This window comes from Coffea arabica, chromosome 3c (genome assembly GCF_036785885.1).
Source record: "Coffea arabica cultivar ET-39 chromosome 3c, Coffea Arabica ET-39 HiFi, whole genome shotgun sequence".
In the NCBI taxonomy this organism is placed as follows: domain Eukaryota; kingdom Viridiplantae; phylum Streptophyta; class Magnoliopsida; order Gentianales; family Rubiaceae; genus Coffea; species Coffea arabica.
The window spans coordinates 13,683,826-13,690,758 of record NC_092314.1 but is presented as its reverse complement, the minus strand read 5'-3'; positions in this window follow the sequence as shown (position 1 = coordinate 13,690,758).

Below are 6,933 nucleotides of genomic sequence, written 5' to 3'. Positions count from 1 at the left end.
TCCATGATTACAGTATTATTAATTACTGTACTCCACAAAACTTGTAACCCCCCATATTCCCAGCATCAGTTGCAGCTTTTGCATGTACTTTAGGTTACAGTATAACAGTTCAAGAGTCTTGAACAGACCACTAAATCAGTTCCTTTGATTTTCATCAAAGAAACTTATATGGACTGCCTACCAGATTGTTAAGGTTTGCATGAATTCTGGATGGTGAATATTTGGCATTAGTTCAGCTCTGTAAGGATTCTGAACACCAGACTAGATATTGAGCCCAAAAAAATAAGATGGGTGGTTCTTTCTGGATCTGGTTTTTGTAAAAACTCCTAGGTGCCTGGCTGTTTCTCTCTAGTCATATAAATAAACAGATTTCAAATCTTTTATCTAATTGTATCTTATTGCTAGAGTTTATTGTCTATCTTCATGCATCGGATCTCTTAAAGGAACCATATGGACCTACCATTGTGAATTACTGAGAGCTTGAAGTTTATTTTCTTCCAGTCTTGAGCTTCAACAATGATAGGTACACAGACATATATATACACATACATACATGCATGTGTATATGTATACATCATTGTTATACATCTTTCATGCATTGGATCTCTTAAAAAAAACTATGTGGACCTACCAATGTAACGTACAGACAGCAGGGGGAGGAGGAGGGAGGAGAGGAGAGAGGAAGGGGAGGCTGGTGGTGGCAGCCGGGGACGGGATGGGTGGTGAAAATTTTTCAAAATTTTAAAAATATTTCAATAAAATTTTAAATTTGAAAACACTCTGAAATGCATTTTGAAATGGACCATCAATGATAGTTGTTTTTCACATACATCATTACAGTAAAATTTTTTAAAAACCTAAAAACACCTAATCTATACGGAGCCGGAGTAGCCAAAAAGGAAATGATAAATAGTGAATAGTCTTTAGAAGAAAGAATTGTACAAGTGGTTTTGCACATTCATGATTTTCCTTTTCCTTTGAGGGAATAATTTATCATTTTGTAATGTTTTGTATGAAAATGATGCTTATCGTTCACAACAAATTTAAAACACATCATTGCATTTGTATATTTCAATTTGGGCTATAGTTCAGTGTGTGTGTGTATATATATATATGTATGTATGTATGTATGTATGTTTACGTTCACATTCTTTGGAAAATGCTTGTACTATGTTTACTAATGGAGGTTAAGCCCTAGGAATTAAAAGTTTTGGGAATTATGAATAATTGACCATCCAATCGGCATATGAACTTGTGTTCATTTCTGCATTCTGTTTTTGGAAAGAATCATTTCTCAAAAAATATTTCTTTAGAAAATTTCATTCTTGTTCTGTAATTGGTGCCTTTTTATATCACGTATATATAACCAAAAAGTTTGCTAATTGCATTAATATTTTTCTAAAATTACCTTAAAATCCGACCGAGGCCGACATTTCAAATGTGAGATATCAAAACAAAATATTTATAAACGCGCGTGCATGGCCATATGTGCAATTATCAGTTCTCGAAATGAGGTGTAACAAGTTACTGCAAACCATTGCTTTGCAAGGACATGAATCAGTTTGCTGAGATGCGTTTAAACCTTATCAAGTGGCTACTGTGTCCCCAAAGACAAAAACCATGGAAATGTGTAGTTAGAAGTAGGCTTTTTTTTTTTTTTTCCTTAGACTTTTGATGTTAGTTAATTAAACCTAATCCCAGATTTAACCCCAAAAGCTGGCGTTAGAAGTAGCTTGAGACAATGAAAAACTCATGTAACATAGGTGGATATATACTCACGTGTATGCATTCTGGGGAAAAAATTTTGATCTTAAAACTATTTTTTTATCAAAAACTGAACCGTTTAGATCATAAGTTTTTGGAGTTTTTGTAAAAAAAAATATATATTTGGATAGCTATTATTTGCACAAATATTATTTGATTGCATTGTAAACACATTTTTCAACATTTTTTTTTATATTTTCAATAACCTTTTTATCTCACATACATCATCACAAAAACGCTATATTAATTATTCCAAATAATATTTCAAATAAACTCCTATCCAATCACATGTATTGGTGTAATATATGTGAGGTAAAAAGTAATGGAAAATGTGTCAAGTAATTTTTTTTCCAAAAACTCACAATCCAAATAAGGCTTAAATGTCCAGAATATTAAAGTTTTGCCACCTAGAATGCTTTTCCAGTCAAAATGATATGGGGAAAAAATTCATTCCAATGTCTAGTACGCATGTTAGAATGGAATGTCTATCCCATTTCTAGTGTTTGGCACATTCAATTTTTAGATGTCAAAATAGAATAAAATATGTATAAAATTGACTTAATTACCCTAAAATCTATTACTAAGCATTATATATTTTCACATCATTCTATGCTATTTGTTATATATCTTATACAAAGAATTTTGACTCTTTTTTTTTACGTTATGAATAACTTGTGTGCTTATTGAAATAATTTGATTATAATATTTTCTTATTTTTGAAATATGAATATTCATTTTAACTTTTTCATTTTAAATAATAGTACTATTACTAGTTTATAAAAAAAAATTAAATCACATGAAATTAAACATTCATATTCTCTCTTTATTATTTTTTCACTATCTATGTAACGTACCAAAAAAATCCTTGTGCATATTCACAGAAGTTTAAAAGAACAATATCTTAAAAATTAACAAAGAAAAAATATTTTAAAAATGACTAGAATAGTTTGTTAAAATAATTTTGGCCAATTATTTGATTAAACTAACAAAAATCCTTCCAATTCGTAATAGAACAAAGAGAGATACGAGGATAAATTTGACCCCAATAATTTTTAATGTTCTAGAATAAAGGTGGAAAGAGCTTTCCTTAGAATTTTGTGAGAAATGGTGTTTCTAGAAAAAAACTGGAATCAATTTTTTAAGGAAAAAGGCCTTCCCGACTCAAAAGATCCATATCAAATATGAGAATGAAATGAAAAAGTCGAAAAGGCCTTTCCATTCCAGGAAATTCCTGCGTACCAAAATGAAGGGTCAGATAAAAGATTGTGCAGTGTGAACACGTTTAAATAATCTCCAAACATTGAGGAGTGCAATGGTGGAATCCCAGATCGCAGACACAGAACCACAAAAGATAGGCTCGGAGACAAAAGTATCACAAAAGATACACAATGTTTCAAACCAATTCAAACCTTAGGAAATTTCTATGCTTCTTAGAACCATTCTCTAAATTGATATAATAATTGGTTGACACATGCCTAATAATGTAGCATCTCCCAAGGTCCCAAACGTTGGGTCAGGAAATTGATAAACTTGAAATGATGCATTTTGGTCCCTTATATATGAGGTATATAGTTTTTTAGTTCCTCGCTTTTAAAATGATGCATGTAAGTCCTCTATATATGAGGTTTTATACTATTTTATTTCCTCACTTTTACAATAGGTTTTTTTGGTCCTTCACATATCGAAAATGTACCATTTTCATCCCTATTCTCATCTCCAGCTATATTTTCACTTTCAATTCTAATGTTGAATTAAATTGAACTAAAACTCAAAAAAAAAAAACTCTTAAGGTATCTAAATTCATTCTCTGAATTCTAGAGTATTATCATAAAATCGAAAGTTTCCAAACACAACTGGTTTTTTTTCTTTTAAGGTGAATGTTAGGTTTAATGTTCAAAAGTTTTATGTGAGGTGTTTTTAGGGTCCAACTGAAATGTTTTCTTCATAATAACACATTATGAGTGAATTTCCAGAGTTTTGTAAAATATATTCTATTCCTTAACATGTTGTAATTCTTGTCAAACTCATGTAGCATTTAAACTAAGGCAGTTTTCCACTAAACCTAAGTAAGCTTTTTGCCATCTATGATCACAAGTCTCAATTGATATGTCTAAACTTTTATGAACCAACATTGTGAAAGAAAATAAGGTTTATTATTAGCTAGTAGCGGCAAATTAGTCTAAAACTTAGTTTTGTTCCATGGGTAAACTAACCCAAAGTTTTGTTATGTTATTGATAGCAGCAAATCAGTCAAAAACTTAGTTTTGTTATTAGTGACGACAAATTAGTCTACAATTTAATAGATTAACTTTTTATACATTAACAGTACGGTAATTTTTTTATACTAATAGTTTTTTATGTACATCACATGTGCATAATTTGAAATTTGAATTTGAATTCATGTTATGCGACATATGACCTAAAACTGTTAGTGTAAAAAAAAAAAATTATATACTGACAGTGTATAAAAAGTTACCCAATTTTAATTATGTTGTTAATGGGAACAAATTAATCCAAAATTGAGTTCTATTTTTAGTAGAGACAAATTAATCCGAAGTTCAGTAATGTTATTAATATGGACAAATAAGATAAGCCCAATATATGGATTTATATAGTTACTAAAATGTAGCATTATTTTTGTAGTAGAGATATATAAACCCAAAATTTTATTATCCTACTCACTTGGGGATAACTAATACAACCTTCTCCAATCGGATTATTTTATCCTCTATAAGAGAAATTAATTCGATTAAGTGGAATGTCTAATCCTATACATACATACATATATATATATATATATATATATATATATATATATATAAAGTAATCAAATTTGGAATGGCACAAGATTAATAATTCAATCTTATATCCTCAGTCATCCCATGAAGTAAATGAACCCTTTGTAAACAAAAGAATGGTTAATAGTCATGATTTCTAATTTGGTTTACCATAAACTACCTGGATTTTAAATATCAGCTAAATAAAGCCAAATTTACCTATTGTAACTTAATTTTCAAAAAAGAAAGAAAAAACAAAACTTCTAAGCCGTGCTTCAACTATAAATAGGAGCTTGTATGCCAATGATGCCTTGTTTTAATAGTTGAAGTTGAAACCTCAAGAATTGCAAATTATAGGTACAAATTCCCCTCCCTCCTGCCTACTTCTTAAGTCTTATCCTTTCTTGACTAAAAATATAATTTTAAAAAATAATTAAAACAAGAGTTCATATCCATCTATAAGTTTGATAGTTGTACCTCTCCCTTTTTTATTTTTATTTTTATTTTTTTGGGATAGTTGTACCTCTCCTTTTAAGCTCCAAATAAACAAACTGTCAAAGTTTAATAACAGGCCAATACCGGAAATAATTGCATTAGTAGCTGATATATTTTGGTTAAATAATACATTTCTTAATTGCTCGTGGCATGGGAGAAAATCAATAAGACGAAGGGAGTATAATATACAAATTACCTAAAAGTAACACTTATAAATTACTTTTGGTGTTCAAATGGAGAAATTGATGTGATCTTCTGTTTAACATTATGAAACAGACATTGATCAAATTATAAAACCAAAATCTACATCAAATACCGATCAAAATAAGTTTGGTAACCAAATTTTATTACTTTTTTCCAAATATCTCCTATATTGTTTAACCCTCAAATAGATGATGAAAATCCAAAAACATTGTTGACTTCCACTAAAAATTTGAAACAATTCTCAACATTCAACTTGGAAGGCAAATTTATCATTTTGTTAAGTTCTCATTCCAAGCTTATATGAAAAAGGCTTTAGTCTTTTATCTATATTTATATCAAATCAGATAAGTCTTGAGTAGTTGTTAACATCACTTTTTGCAGTTTTGAAATTGCTGATATTTATAGTACGTAGATGGGAGGTTTGTAAGCAAAATAAAGGTGTAAAATAGTATCTAGTAGTTTTAGTAAATGGGAAAAGCTTTTGGATCAGGCTAATGCAATTTTAAGAACTAAAATGTTGATTTCATATCAAAGAACTAAAATATGATGTTTATGAAGAAAAAATATTAATATAATAAAAAGTGAAACAGAAAGTGATACAGAAATTTGAACAGAAGATCCGGTGTGATAAATATGCCTTCACTGATTTCATTCGCCAACTACATGTGCTTCATTGGATATCTTCTAGTTGTTTAGGATAACAAAATAATTCAAAATGACAAATTAATTTATATCTAGATTCTGATTGGAGTGGCTCCAAAATTTTTCTTTTTTTTTTTCTGTGGATCCAAGATTATTTATGGACTGTCTTCCTTTTGTTTCTCATCAACTAATCTTAGGTCTAGATTGCCACTTTTATCCATCTCATGGCTCACCAGCTGAAAAAATTATCTTGGTTATTGATATTACGCTTAAAATTCCCTATACTTTTGCCTGTTTTTGCATTTTAGTCCCTTATGTACTACACTTAAGAGAGTTATAGTGAAATTATTGTCTTCTATTCTGCCACTAAATTGGAAGTTTCTTGAAATTCTGTCTTGTATGTTGTTGCAATTTCTAGGCCATTTCTCATAGTTGATGAAGACTGCTGCAGTCACAAAATTGGTCCTGACAAATGTAGAGATAAGTCACAACCTGTGTCTCCATCAGTCACTCATCATAATAATATCAAATTGAAAAAACCAATATAACTTCATAAACAAGCTCAACAAATTCTCCACCATCTTTCCTAATATACCATTTTATGGCATATTCCCAAGCATTTGATGATTGGCTTTTCCTCCCAAAAAAAAAAAAAAAAACCCCTCAAATTTCCATCTTTATCTTAACTTTCTAGGTTTTAGAACCAAGGGCGCCCACCTTTTTTTTTTTCGGAGATGACAACTATTGTATAACCTATCTATCCCAAACTACAGGGGAGGAGGAGTCTAAAAAGATTTTGTGTTAGAGACTTGTAGGATCAAGGAAGTGCTTTGGTACAACCCTTAAATTTTTTTTACTGCAGGTGAGATTTAAACCCTCACCTACAACTCAAACAGAGTCTTAAGACCCATCTTGGTGGTCGCCGAGCTAAGCTCAGTGGTTCCAAGGGCGCCTACCTAACCATGTAAAGATTTTGCAAACTGGTCAAAACAATCATTTTGGCTGTTGATTTTAAATCATTTATAATAGTTTACTTGCTTTGTGCTTACCT